This window comes from Nematolebias whitei, chromosome 11 (assembly GCF_014905685.2).
Source record: "Nematolebias whitei isolate Nwh7 chromosome 11, NemWhi1, whole genome shotgun sequence".
Lineage (NCBI taxonomy): Eukaryota > Metazoa > Chordata > Actinopteri > Cyprinodontiformes > Rivulidae > Nematolebias > Nematolebias whitei.
Window position 1 is genome coordinate 29,373,414 of NC_056508.1, and position 15,963 is coordinate 29,389,376.

The following is a 15,963-nucleotide window of genomic DNA, read 5'->3' on the forward strand; positions in this document are numbered from 1 at the left end:
GGGGAAGACCCAAGACATGATAGAGAGACTATGTCTCTCAGTTGGCCTGGGAACACCTTGTGGTCCTACCAGAAGAGCTGGAGGAGGTGGCTGTGGAAAGCGATGTCTGGGCTCAAGCTGCTGCCCATGCGACCTGACTTTGGAACAAGTGGAAGATGATGCATGGATGGATGGATGGATGGATATGAAACCATGTTTTGTTTTTCTTTATAAGCAGAATGATTTTTCAAGCAATATGAAAGACAGCACTGTGATGATGCTTGTTTGTGATATCATTAAACATGGATTAATTTTTCTGTAAATAAAACTAGATCAGATTTTTCTGTATTTTTTTAAATGTTAAAAATACAGATTAAAAAAAAGGTTAAACCAGTATCAACATACAGCTGACCATCTTTTCTTTTCTTTTTTTATTTTTCCAAGATTTGGAAATATTATTGTAAACAAAGTATATGAGCTATTTTAAAATACTGGCTGTGTCATCAGACTTAATTTATATATACATACACACACACATATCTATACTATAGTGTGTCTGTCAAGTTAGGGCACCTTTATGAAAAAAAACAATCTGAACTAAAATGATTTCCATTTAGGGAGTTTAAAAAAAGAGAACTAAACAGTGACGCAATAAAGTCAATTATTACAGGTTGAAAATCATGATCCAATGAAATAAAATAAAAATCAAGGACAAAAAAGCTGCCATCATTCAACACAAAATTATAGGCAGTTAAACAGAAATAAAAGTGAACCTAGAGTTAAACTAGAAGCAAGCATATTATCTCACTTTATCTCCTGTATAGAGCCCTCCTGTAGGATTTACAGGACTTATTTTCTTGCATTCTATTCATCTATGCCAGAGATGTTGCATAAAAACATAATGATGCATTCAGCACATATTACAAATCAAACAAACACAAACAGGTTTGGTATTCAAAGCTGCACCAGCCAAACAAAATTTTAGGTGCATCTTTCACAGCTGTTTTTTTTATTGTTTCCAGCCGGTGGAAAGAATACAATAAAGCATTGTGTTGCAATTTATCATCATTAATGTCTGGTTATTTTCATACGGGACTAATATCTTCACAACATGTTAGTGTCAATAAATCAGGTTCAGAAAAGCCATTCTTGAAACTGAAACTCAAAAATGTAGGACTTTCATTTGGCAGTCTTTAATATACAGTAAATTGTTAATTTCATATTTTACATGTATTTTATACCATACCATACCATACCATTTTATTTATAGAGCACCTTAAACAGCGACAAGGCCAACCAAAGTGCTGTACAGACAGAACAACAGACAACACACAAAGCAATATACCAAATGAAGTAAATCAGAATATAGACATAAAAACGATGCAGATAATAAATATGACAACAAACCAGTGTGGAGCGTACAGGTTCAAAACACAGATCCTCTGATGTTGAAAGCTACTGAATAGTAGTGAGTTTTTAAACGGAATTTGAAAACCGAGAGGGAGGGGGCCAATCTGACAAGCAGAGGCAACTTGTTCCAAAGTCTTGGTCCTGCTACAGAGAAGGCCCTGTCACCTCTGTGCTTAAGACGAGTTCCTGGAACTGTGAGGAGCAACTGGTCCGCTGACCTCAGGGAACGTGGTGGGACATACGGTTGTAGCAAATCAGAGAGATGGGGGTGGGGGGGGGGCACGAAACTGTTCAGCGATTTGTAGACATGCAGGAGTATTTTGAACTGGATTCGAAGGTGAACCGGTAACCAGTGCAGTGAGGCCAAAACTGGTGTAATGTGCTCTCTTTTGCCTGTACTGGTTAAAAATCGGGCTGCTGCATTCTGGACCAGTTGTAGTTGTGCAGTGGAGGTCTGACTGATACCAAACAGGAGCGAATTGCAGTAATCAAGCCTAGATGTAATGAATGCATGTATTATGTGTTTAAATTCATACTAATGTACACGTGCAAAACCAAGTACAGTGATGCAACAGGAATATTTATGACCTCCAAGCTCCTTCAAAAATGCATCATTCAGGGATGTTAGACCAAAATAACTGAACAATTTTTTTATAGAAAACATATAACGAGGCAGATGAAAATCTTTGCTCTCAGTTCAAGGTTTCTCTCTCCCTCTTTGTCTCTTCATCTTTCTTTTTCTTTCTCCTCAATCCTCTAGCCTGAATAGTTTCTCATTAATTAATTAACATTCCTATGCCACTGTGTTTTCTGAGGGGCCTTTGTTACGGCCCCACAAAAACTCTTTCAGAGCCGTTCTTCACAATGTCCCTCTCTCTTGCTCTCTGCCTCTCGTGCGCTCTCTTCATGCTCTCCTTTCTTTCTTTTTTTTTTTTTTGGTAGTGGAATGTCTGTTGTTACTCTCTCTGTTATTGCTGATTATAAAGTGTTGTATAAATAGTTTTATGAGATTTGTTTCAGAAGCTTAAATACGTATCACGTTGACTCTGTTCAAAGGCACACCTTCCATGATCGTGCATTTTGACAAGCAGCAAACACACTTTCCCATAAGCACTCGTACATATGAAGTATATACAAAAACACAAAAATATGCACATGCTCCTTGTACACCTGTAAACTTCTCCACTCCCTGGGCTCTCCTCTCCCCTTCTTGTGTGTGAACTCTGTCATCTTTTTAAATGTTCGTTGATTGTCTGGCCCCGGGGCCCCCCTAAAACACACATGGCGTACTGTAAAAAGCTGCATGTCTGGTCTCCTGCCTGTCTGCTCTTCTCACCAATCGACCTTGTGTTTGTTCCTGATTTTGTCCTTTTTTCAGATCAAATACGCAGAGCATGGTGTGCCTTTTCTGTTGAGAAGGATTTGATCAAATTGATCAGTAACCTGTTCTCACACAGTTGATTGCTATTTTAATGTTCCATGATAATATATAGTCACATAAAAACAATCTTTATGTAGAATAAATGTTTTATGTTACATTTTCCTCTGAAACGTTAAAAAACTATATTTGTTAATGCATACTTGAATTATTTAACTAAATTTCACATCAGAGTGTTTCAGTTTGAATGTCCATCGGTTGCATTGTACCACCTTGTTTGGGGATTACCATGGCATGTACCTACACACACAAAAAATATAGAAACAAAGGATTTTCTTGGTTGGTTAATTTGTTGGCCAATCAGTTGGGAGGCTGGTCAGTTATTGGATTGTTTAAAAGGGTTAGTTGGTTGGTTGAACAGTCTGTTGGCTGGTTAATTAGTTGGTTCATCGGTTGGTTGGATGAACAGTTGGTTGGTTAGATGAACAGTCAGTTTTGTTGGTTGGTTGGTTGGCTGTCTGGCTGACTGGTTGGTTGGTTGGTTGGTTGGTTGGTTGGTTTGATGAACAGTTGGTTGGTTAGACGAACAGTCAGTTGGATGATTGGTTGGTTGGCTGGTCAGTCAGTCGGCTGGCTGGTCAGTTGGTCGGCTGATTGGCTGTTTGGTTGGTTGGCTGGATGACCAGTCAGTTGGTTGGTCAGTCAGTTCGTAGGTTGAGTGATGAATTATTTCTCATAGATTTGTACAGCAGAATCTGCAGGCTAGAAAAAGATTTTAGCGTTTGGAGTTTTCTGGGTTGTCAGATCGTTGACCTAGTGGTTGAAATGTTTTTTTTTCTTCTCCATACAATAATGCAATCTTTATCTCTGAGTGGTATTTGATTGCATGCAGGTGAAAAAAAAAAAACTTATGGAAAGTAAAGAAGCAAAACGCATTGGCCAAAACACGTTGTCTGTGTTTGTTCTGCTTAGTTTTATGTATTCTCATTTAAAAGGCTTGTAGGTCTGTTATCTAATATAACAAATACCAGACTGCATCTTAGCTTAAAATGATTTATCACTTCCATCTTTGCCCACATGAACATTCAGTATGTCAGTTCTTTGGTTTTATCACATATTTCCATTTTGACATGCCCTGGTTTTAGTTGCAAAATAGACTAACTGAACTGATTCATTTCTTACAAGTACAGTTTCTTAGTACAGTATACAGCATGTCTGAGTCAAATCTGGACCAACCCTAAGCTCTCAAGACCACCTTTGACTTTACCAAAAGCAATTAAACCTGAATATTTCCAGCATGCATGTCCACTCTAAGACATCCACGTTTAATGTGGGCCTTGTACAAATCAGCTGACGTGAATCCCTGCACATTTTATCAGCTTAGGGCTATCAAACAAGTCTTTTTTAATGAGTGCATGGCCATGCATACAAACACACACAGAGTTGTAAGTTTGTGTGCAAACATTTGTACTAAAGCACTAACGTAGTCACATTTTGTTTTTGTGTCACTTTTTCTCACACTCACTTTCACACACTATCAAACAATCTGCATCAGATCAAAGTCAGAGCTATCTCCTCACCCCCCCACCCCCCCCCCCCCCCCCCACCCCCCACCTCTGTGCTCTCTGGGCTGTAAACACTATCCAAGCAACGGCAGCCTTGAAGACACAAAGACAAGTAGCTACCTGACACCTGACTCTAACTTGAGAGCACTCAGCGTGGTCTGCCTGGGAATAAAACAAACTCACACAAGGCTACCTGAGCTCCTTTCAGAGAGAAAGAACAGAGAAGGTAGCAGTGCAATCAGCGAGGCCCCCCTCTCTCGCACCACACACACACTTCAAATCACCTCATTCCCTTCAAACTCGAACACATGCACACATCTTTTCCCCCATCTTGTTTGTACAACTCAAACGGTCTCAAATGGAAAACTGTCAGATTTATTTATGTATGTTTGTGCATTTCAGTGGGTGCATGTGCTCACTGTGCATTTTTCTTTAAACATGCCTGGGGTGTCAAGGCAATTGAAGGCTAACTCAGGCATACTCAGCGGAAGCAACTGAGATGACTTGGGTTGCTGTGGCGGCAACCTAGGTGTGTACTCTGGCTTTTCATGTGAAACCACCTGAAAGCCAACAAAAGGTCTCGCTCCCTTCCCTCCACCCCTCCCTTTTTCCTCCCTTCCTTTTTGCATCTCGCAGTACAAAGCAAAGGAATGAATGAATGAACAGCAGAGGAAGGGGGATGAAATGAAGGGACGAGGACACCAGGGTGGCGCAAGGGGACGGAGATCACGAGGTGCTGATGAGCAAACCAAACTGGGTAGTGGAAGTGTTTTTCTCATGTGTGCAACACTAATAAGTCAGAGGGAGTTTCTGATATGAAGCCCAAACCGAAGGACAATCTATGCCTGGATAGCTTACGTGAAAAGAATCTCTTTGTGGTTGATTAATTTACTGAAAATTCGGGCTTCAAATGGACAAACAATAGGATACAGCTGTGCATCTTTGTGATACGCAAAGATTTTATGTTCTCCAAGTAAAGGTAAATGAAGGTAATAAAGGTGGGACCACGTTGGTTCTAAAATGTATTATTTATTTATTGTTGTTGTTAATCTGGTTTATGAACATAAAGGAAAACAAAAAATATGAAGTCATCAAACTTCCTGTGTGCATTTTCTCTAGATCAGTGTTCGTGAATACTGACAATACAATGAATATAATTTATTTTATTAAATTCCTGTTCAGACGTGGTGACTGTGATGACAGTAAGACATACATTGTGGTGATGTTATGCCCATCAGTATCCCCTTAATGAATTCTAATTCACTGTTATGGTAATAGAGACTATTTTCACATGTCTGGGTCATCGTTCGCTAAAGGTGATTATACTTTGATTTGACATTTCGCTTCAGTCAATGGAAACAAATAGATCCAAACCACAGGATAACAAAGCGACTAAATCCTCTCACAATAGGGGTCAAGAGTTCAAGTTTTTCTTTAACTTTTCTCCCCACGTCGTTAAATACATATTTAACTTTTGCATACATTAATATATTACATTATAAATCAATGGCTTTCTTTTTATTGCATCGGACACAATAGACAAAATCCGTTAAGAAAAGACAAAGCATTGAACTGAGCAATTCTCAGTGTAGTAACTAACAACATAAGAGGGAGCCTCTTGAGGTACATGAGTAAAGCTATTTCTTATTTGATTTTACAGAAAACAAGACAGTGTGGCATGTTTCTCCCAACAGACAAGATCAGATTAGTGAGAACTCACAAACGTTTGGAATAAAAAGCTGATTCTGGAAACACCTCTCTGAGAATCAAGTGCATTCAGCTCAAATGCAAGTACAATATTTGTTTGAAATACAAGCATTCAAGTCTAAAGACATCAAATCGAAACACTTTTCTTCACACATATTTTCCAGGGCAGCGGTCAAAATAAGACAAAGCTCTCTCTGGAGTTTTGATCCCCACTTCGCTTGTTTTCTCTGCGGTGACAGTGTGATATACGAGGGTTAATATGGGGAAATAGGCTGACTGAAGCAGACAGGTCTGCACATGCAGCCTGTCAGAGAGAGACGGAGACGCTCCACTTCGTTTGATGCTATTCTGAGCAGAGCCACGGGCACTGCAATCAGAGCTGTGTGTTTTTAGTGAGTTTGTTGGTGTGTGTGTGTGTGTGTGTGTAACTAACTACACCTGTTGATTCTCTCTATAAAAAGTTGAATGACCTTGAAAAGCAGTAGAGATCATTGTGGTGGAGGCTGTCTGATCATGTCTGCATGAGACAGTTTATTTCTGCAATACTGTCTGTGTGCATTTCTGCATGCACGAGTGATGTGTGCTCTTGTCTTTGCTGTCATGCTCACTTCTGCACGATGGTATCAGTTGTGTCCTTGTAGAGGGAGACAGATGTGGACCATCATGGAAAGCATTGCACGATCTCCATATAGTCTCAGTCATGCAGGGGTCAGACAGCACAGGAAAAAAGACTCGATAACGGAGAGAAGAAGAAAGAAGTTTTATTATTGGAGGTTTTACAGCTGCGTCAGAGAATATCAGTCATTTGGGAAGTACATACCGTTTCAGATGGAAATTACAGTTATTAAAACGAAAATTATGTACCTGAGAGGTCTGAAACTTCTCATCACTGAAAGCATGGATATAATTATCTTATTAAATCTGACAATACTGTGTGAGCTGCTTTTATTGGAGCCAGCTTTGAATTTTCAGTATGGTGTGGAAAGGCTGCCACCTATTGTCAAAAGGTAAAACTGCAGGCTTGCGGCTCCAACTAATGCTGTCACTGAAATGTTGCCCCTCCAATAGTTGACTGAATTTGATGACTATGTTTTTAGAAACATGAAAACTGGCACAAACGATGGGTATTTTAACTAATTCTTTGGTAATGTGTATGCTGGGTCAGATTCTCAGCCATCCAGAAGATCCAGAACATATTATAGTCATCTAATCACAAGCAGAACTGGTTTGTTCCACTTTGGAGTAAGCTGTTGGGGGAAGAATCAGTTTTGTTGTGTTTCCTTGACTGATGAAGCCTTCTGATCGAAGGTGAAACGTTTCAGCACAAAAAAAAGAAACTGTCCAGATGACCTGACTGAAAAATGTTGGATTTTATACCTGGACTATTGAGCATGGACTTTGTTATTATAGTCAAGGTTTACTCTTTTTGTTATAAAGAGTTTAGATTCTGGACCTCTTTAGTGTTGTATTTAAAATGAGTGATTATCTTTAAAATCACAGGAATATTCAGCCATTATCAATTCAATTCAATTCAAAAATACTTTATTAATCCCAAAGGGAAATTATTTTGTTGTTGTAACTTGTTATACTCATTTCATTAAGAGATGTTATAGATACTGATGGCTGTAGACAGGAAGGATCTCTTGTAAAGGTCCATCCCACAGTGGATCCCAAGAAACTGGCTGCAGATGTTGTCCAATCCGTCCACCCAGACTCGGCTGGCCTCTCGGTTCTAGAAGGGGTTATTTGGCCAGTTCCCCCGGGCTGTAGGACCGCCCGAATGCCGGGCAGAACTCCTCCCAAAGTGATGGCCACTCCTCCCAGCAGTCCTCGTCGCTGCGGACAGCCAACTGTTAGTGCTGAGGGATGATCATGGCCTTCCGCTGTCATGAGCCGTGTTTCCTGCTAGTTCCAGGATCTCAGTGGTCAGGCACTTGAGCACAGCCGGCAGGTAGATGAGAATGCGTCCACAGAACATCCTTTCAACTCATTTGAGATTTGGAGCAGTAGTTGAGATATTATTTGAGCTTTTGAGATGTTAATCAGCTGCTGTTGGTTGTAGAAAACTGCCTTGTTGCCATGGTTACGCATCACAACAAATGTCCAGAACTAAAGGTTTCAGTAAAAATCCTTCCAGCTGCACAGCATCAAATACCAGAGGAAACAATAATCCCCCCAAAAAATGTGATTTACATCCAGCAAAAGAGGAATTAAAGTTTCCAAAAGCCAAATCTCAGAATGAAAGTAACCGAGCTGCTCCAACATGCAGCCACCTTGAGCTGCACAATTCTAGAAGAATCAGTCCCACCATGAAAAATCTTTTATTTTACTTACTTTATTACTTGAAACATGCATATTAGTGTATTACTATGCCATATGTATTGCCTTATAAGTTGCATTTTTTTGCATAATTTGCATGCCCTGCGACTTATAGGCCGAAGCAATGTATTTATGGATTTTTTCCCATATTTATAAACCAATTTTTGGCTGAGATACGACTGTTTTCATTCATTGACTGAAAATATTGAACAGTACCATTTTTAGCCGCTAGGTGGCAGTCAAAGAGTTTGGCATGCCAATGGGTCATGTAATAGGTAAAAGTGGCTATTAATGACACAATCGGCTTGCCAAAGACTGCCGCCTTCTGCATGAGCAACCGTCAAATCAGCTTCATTTCGTTGCATCGCCCCGGCGAAATGAAGCTGATTTGACCATTGAAGTGCATTTATTAAGTAAAAGTTTGACACACCTTTACTATAATGTTGAGCAAACAAATAATTGTTTTAGGTGTTTATCTTGTTAAATTTTGATGAAATGCACTGAGTCACCCTCTACACGTTCATGTTTCCGGCTTTTGAAATGCAGCTGATTTGACAGTCAAAGTGCATTTATTAAGGAACACTTAAACTAAGACACACCTTTACTATAATTTCAAACAAACAAATAATTGCTTTTAAGTGTTAATCTAGTTAAATTCTTGTTAAAGTCCTCCCGTGCACAACACCGGCCCACATTTCCACGTTCGGTCCACATTTCCGGGTTGTCAGCGGTGACGCGTAACAAACGCAATGTGTCAGCAGTGACGAATAATAGATGTGACGTATACGGCAAAGCGACATATTTATGGATTTTTCCATTTTATTAAGCATATTTGAACTGATGCGACTTATAGGACAGTGCGACGTTTACGGCAGAAAATACGGTATATACTGTATATACCGGTATAAACGTGTGTGTGTGATTATATATGTTATGATGATATTCCATCCATCCTTTATCTTTTACCCATTTCTTCCTGTTCGGGTTGCGGGGGTCGCTGGTGCTCATATCCAGCCATCACTGTGTGGGAGGTGGAGGACACCCTGGACAGGTCTCCAGTCCATCACAGGGACACAGATACAAACAACCATTCACTCTCTCACTCACACCTAGGGACAATTCAGAGTTACCAATCAGCCTAACATGCATGTTTTTGTTCTGTGGGAGGAAACCGGAGTACCCGGAGAAAACCCACGCATGCACGGAGAGAACATGTAAACTCTACCCAGAAAGGTCCCTGGACTGGGATTTGAACCAGGATGACCAGCTTGCTGAGGCAGCAGCTCTACCAGTTGTACCACCGTGCCGCTTATATTATGTATATTATATATATAATGATGACATTAATTATTAAATAATTAATTATTATGATATATATTACGTGATTATATATATATTAGATTACTTGAAGCTTGAACCTATATGTCCATTTTAGTATCTGTAGTAGGGAGACAGATTCTGGCAGAGGAGGTGACTTTGCCTGCCAGAATGAGTCCTTCTTTAATCTGTGTCTTCTCAGAATTTAAAGGAAGAACGAATCATGATTCTGAGGATGTATTATTTAAAACTTCCAATGGTGTATTTATCTTTTGCTGGGGTGGTGGGGGTGGGGTTTCTGGCAGTGGTGTGCTTCATAATCTGTTATAGAGAGCACTGCCTAATGAAGAGATTAAAGATTAAAAGTGTGATTAAAAGGTGTTATTTTTGATGGAATGCAAAATATTTTGTTTTAATTTATGAATCTGAGGAGCATGCACTCACACACTTAAAAAAAAAGGTTTAAGAGAATAAATTAGTCACCTGTTTACAGTGATGTGATCAGAAAGGTGCATTTTGTGAGTCCAGCAAACATAATTTGAAGTGATGTGTTACCATTACAACAACAAAAAAAAAAATCATATGAAACAAGTTCACAAAGACACCACTGCCCTGTTTTTTCAGCTGATGTCCTCAATTTGTTAAAATGAAGACACGTTGAGAACAATAAAACCATTTATTCTGGCTGTGACCCACAACCTCAACAGTAAACTAACATTCGCACAATAAATTAAAACTCCCAGCTATTCTGAGATTTGTGTGCACTCCTGAGACAGGGGGCACAAATTATTTTTGGGATACTTAAGATACTTAGACTCATGAATCCCTGATCAGGATTATCACTGTGGAAAAAAAAAAAATCACTGTAATGCCACTTGATTGTTGATATTTGCTGCTGATCTCATGCTGCTGATTATTTCACACTGCTCATTCATCCTCATCTGCTCACACAGACTCATGTTCGTGCTGCTGTTTGGCGTATTGTTTTTGTACTTAGTGTATTCTTAGTTTAATGTATTTCTCAGTTCATATCTTAGATCTTATTACGGTTTTTCTCCACATTTTATACTTTTGTTGGATGTAACCCTGTGTACACAATTTTGTTCCACCACATGTACCACATGATGTGAATGACAATAAAGAAACTTTGACTTTACCTTGATGCAACACCGGGACACTCTGCCCGTGTGGGGTCACCTCAGTTCGGTAGGGGGTCATTTATACAAGCGGTTCAGACCACCTCCAAAGGTGGTTTGAGTGAAACCATTTTTAAATGTGCATTGAGGCCGTTCAGACCTGTGTTGAGCGCTATCCAACAGCTAAAAACAGCTTTAAAGGACAGGTCTGAACAACCCCTTAGAGGTTAGAATAGACTGTTCTATATTACCAGCCTTCCCAGAACAATAAAAATGTCTCTTTCAGCAGAAGTGGCCAGTTTAAACACCAGTCGTGTTTAGGAAACAAAAAAAGAGCATTCATTGTTATCACAGACAGAAGTTCAGCACTAGGTGAAACCCCTGCTGACAATCACACTGCGGGCCATCATAACCGCACATTTATTTACATGTAAAGTGCATGTAAAGTGCATGTGATTGAAAGTATTTAAAAAATAAAAGCATATTCTTTAATATTAAATTGATTTTTAGGCCATAAATCAAATAATAAATCGCTTCCTAATGCTGTACAGCTATGACTCAATAATTCTTTTTGCACTCTCAGCACAAATCTCACCGCATGAACCACGTCACGTGCACTTTGCAAAGCCGACTGTCATCTCATTCAATCCACCGACCTCATTCTGGCCTGTGAAAATGTCTGCAGATGAGAAGTAATAAATATCACAGCAGTCGCTCCTGACGATGACACAGTTTTCTGGGGAAAGAGGAAGCCTGTCACCTGCTATGATATACCATCCCTCAGTACGGTGAACTGACTCAATGATCTGAACGCCACTGGGCACTCCTGAACGTGTAAAAATTACAGCAGAAAACCCCCCAGCTGAACATAGTTCCCAGGGATAAAACCATAACCGTATAAACCTCCGCAGTGTATTGTTGGTATACGTTCCCTTTGGGATTTTTATGCTGACATTTATGCCTCAAAGTCAAATGAGCGTTTTATGTTTTTCAGCTCACAGCAGAGATGTGCAGTTGGTTTAAACTTGATGTTCAGTCACTTTCATTTTCCTGCTGGCAACAATTACAACACATCACAGATGTATCAGGTTATCTGAGCAGATTTGTTAGCCACACATGAATGCTTTAAACGTTAAATTCTGTAGATATAGAGCTAAGATGTGATCAATTAGGAGGCCACTGAGCCTTTAAATCCCATAAAACTGGCTGAAGAAGGTGCATTATTGTGCTGAAAACACGAAATGAGCAATGGGGAATTTTAATTCAAATTAGTCAGCAACAAAATTCATGTGAGCCCTAAAGTTCAAAACGATGACTAACTTGTATTAAGGTCTCCACCCTGCAGCTGATAATCCTGTTGACGGTTGAAACAGATGGATTTATGCTCTTTGTTCCTAATATGGACTCATCTGTCAAGTTCAGTTCGTCTCCTCAGCCACTCTGTTACAAAATGTTCTGCTGGATGTTTCTAAAAGCTGTTTTTTGTCGCGTTTCATTTTTTATTCTCTACGCAGCTTTTGCACCAAGCTTCATAATGTAATACAAGGCCACTCAGTCACAGTGGTTTAGCAAATGTAACAAAGTCTGAAATACAGTACAAAAGATGTTTTGTTGGACTTTAAACAAACAAACAAAATCTTAAAGTGATAGTTCAGATTTTGCAAAACCTTTAAAACTGAATATACACCCACCGGCTACTTTATTAGGGACACCTTGCTACTGAGTTGATCCCCTTCAGAACTGCACTGATTCTTTGTGGTGTAGATTAAACAAGATATTGGACACATTACTCTGAGGTTTGAGTCAATTTTGCTGCTGATCTGTTTCAATGTTGCTGCTGATCTGTTTCAATGTTGCTGCTGATCTGTTTCAATGTTGATGTGTTCATGCGTGCACATCTGCTCACACAGACTCATGTTCATGTTTGTGCTGATGTTCGACGTAATGTTTTTATGCTATTAATGCTTAGTGTATATTTAGTTGATGTTTTTCTTAGTTCATATCTTAGATGTTATTACTGTTTTTCTTTTACATTTTATTGTTGGATGTAACTGAGACCCTGTGTACATAATTTTGCTCCACCCAATGTACCACATGAGGTGCGAATGACAATAGAGAATCTCTGACTCTGATTTTGATACGATAGCATCATGCTGTTGCTGCAGATTGGTGACAAAAATTCCCAGTGGATCAGCGGTTTCTGCCTGTCTGGCACCAACAACCAGTCCATGTTCAAAATCACTTAAAGCCCTTTTTACCACCATTCTGATGCTTGTTTGAACATCACCAAGTCATCTATGTACAGACCCAAAAGTGTTGATCTTCTGATTGGTTGATTAGCTGTTTGTGTGAACAAGCCTGGTAAAGTGGCCGGTGAGTGTTTATCTTAACCTTTGGAGAGACAGCAGTTCACTTTGGTCTTGTGCCACGCTCAGTCTAGTCCAGGGGGCTGCAACCTGCGGCTCTTTGGTCCCTCTGCAGCAGCTCTTTCAAGCTTTGACCAAAACTAATCCATCCATCCATCCATCCATTATCTTTACCTGCTTATTCCATTTTGGGTCACGGGGGTTGCCGGTGCCCATGTCCAGCAATCACTGTGCAAGGGGCGGGGTACACCCTGGACGGGTCGCAAGTCCATCACAGGGCCACATAGAGACAAACGAGACAAACAAACATTCACTCTCTCACTCACACCTAGGGACAATTTAGAGTTACCAATCAGCCTAACATGCATGTTTTTGGTCTGTGGGAGGAAACCGGAGCACCCGGAGAAAACCCACGCATGCACGGAGAGAACATGCAAACTCCACCCAGAAAGGCCCCTGGACCGGGGTTTGAACCAAGGACCTGCTCGCTGAGAGGCAGCAGCTCTACCAGTTGCACCACCGTGCTGCCCCACTAAAACTAATATAAAACTGAATTTTATAGGATGTTATACCCACAACAAAAAAAATACTAGCAGTTTTCCTGTAATTTCCTTTGAAAATATGTGGATAATAGTATTAATACACAGAGTAAATTATACTTCCTTTAACTTTATTTCTTCACAGTAGGATACTCAATTTCTCCACAATAATAAAAAAAAAACCACAAGCCTACACAGTTCATTTATTTTTTTTAAATTGGCAAAATAAAAGTTATATTTTTCTTTACAAGAATCCAGTCTTCTGTGACAGACTTGCGATCTGGATATGGCCACCAGTGAACCCCTGCAACCCAAAATGGAAAAAGCAAGCAAAGATAATGGATGAATGGATAGATGGACGGATGGAATCCAGTCTTTTGTCTTAAATTGTAAAAATATCAATAAATGTTAATCATTAGATGTTTTTACTTTATAATTTCACATCTACTGACCAGAAAAGCCCCCTAATAAACTTAAAGTGGCCCATGGGCCACAAGTTGACAATAATAACTATAGCAGGTTTTGCGGCTCTGGACACGTTTAATTTAGTGAACGAAGGGGCAGAAATAGCTCTTTTGATCCTAAAGGTTGCAGACCCCTGTTCTAGTCACTAGCTCATCAGTTTGGTCAGAAATAAACTATTTATTCCAGCTGAACTTGTTCAAAAATCTATCTACATCAGGTAAGATATTAATGATTCATAACTTTATCACAGAACTTTCCTTCAAAGAGTTAAAAAAAAAGGATACAACCTCGTGAGGGTGTAAAAAGTTTCTTCTTCTTCTTGTTTTATGTTAAATAAAAATCTATGGGCTTTTATTACACACTCTGTGATTGCTTTTACTCATGTCTGTGTGCATGTGCTCATATGTTATCCCAAATATATAATGAACCACTAAACACATTGTACTGAAACTTGCAAAAAGTAGTCATTATATGTACATCCAACTGACTGAGTCAATCCAAGATCCATGGCTAACATTAGCTAACACAGCAACAGTCAAATTTACAGACACGAGCTACATTTGATGCTACTCTGAGCATTTCTTGTGATTACATGAGTGCACACTTGAAAGATGGCGACTTAATATATTTTTTTATACCATGCTTTTCATCAAAGCAGTTGATACATTTGATCAAAAACAGTCAAATATTATATATTATTGGATCAATGAAAACATCTGCTTAGTATAACATTCACTGCAGGAGAGAACAAGTTGTTCTTGTTAGCGTATGTTAAATATCAATCTCATCACCCTCTAAAAGATTCATTCACCCACTAAACAGGACAACAGGCAGATGCTGCATGAGTTTGCTGCTTATGAGGTGACCAGTTCAGGAGGGTGATGTAAAATAAAGCTTTTGTTTTCGCCTACCCTGTCCCTGTGACAGCTGTGGGGTGGAGGTGTGGGCCTGTAGCAGGAGGATACTCTGTGATACGGTCAAGCTGTGCTTGGACAAATCTGCTCAGCTTTTTGGGGTGGTGTGTGTGTGTGTGGGTTTTCCTCTGTGCAATGGTCTCCAAACAACTTATCAAAGACCCTTCATCAGGACCTTTATTGTGTGTTTTTTTTTAAACAGTCTCATGGAGATGTTTTATTTAATCCTTAGATAAAATTTCGCTCTTTGCTTGCTGCTTATCTCGCAGTGAAAACAGATGATTTATGTGCAGTCTTCGCACTCAAGTTTAGGTGTCGCTCTGATAAGGCTGGTAGGCTTGGGTTCATGTCTGCGTAGTTTATGAGTGTTTATTGAGACCACAGATTGTTGGACTGACTACTGAAGGACACAAACAATCTTCCGTGGGAATGCAAAGTCCCACCAGTTCCCAGTCCCAGTCCTTATCTCCAGCATTCCCATATGAGTAATGTATATTATCCTGCAGGACCATTTGACTTTTCTGCTGGTGAACGTGGAAATGATATGGATTTACTGCATGTATTTGCTGCAAGGTTGGTAATTAGCTCCATAAAGCATGCTGCAGCCCACTAATAATAAAGAAAGCAATCAAGCTAATATATGTTTTTATAAGCAAGTCAAAAAATAAGAGACAAGGCAGAGAGGAAAGCCGTGTTAGAGTGGAGAAGGTGTCAACCTTAGGATTTGCATATTTTCCCTGAGACTTTGACAGACAGTTCATATGCCAACACCATTACAACTGCCTTCTGAGAGGCCCTGCCCTTGGATGTGAGCACAACACAACTGAAACAAAAATTACTCCTACAAGGTAAAATACCAGCGCAATTA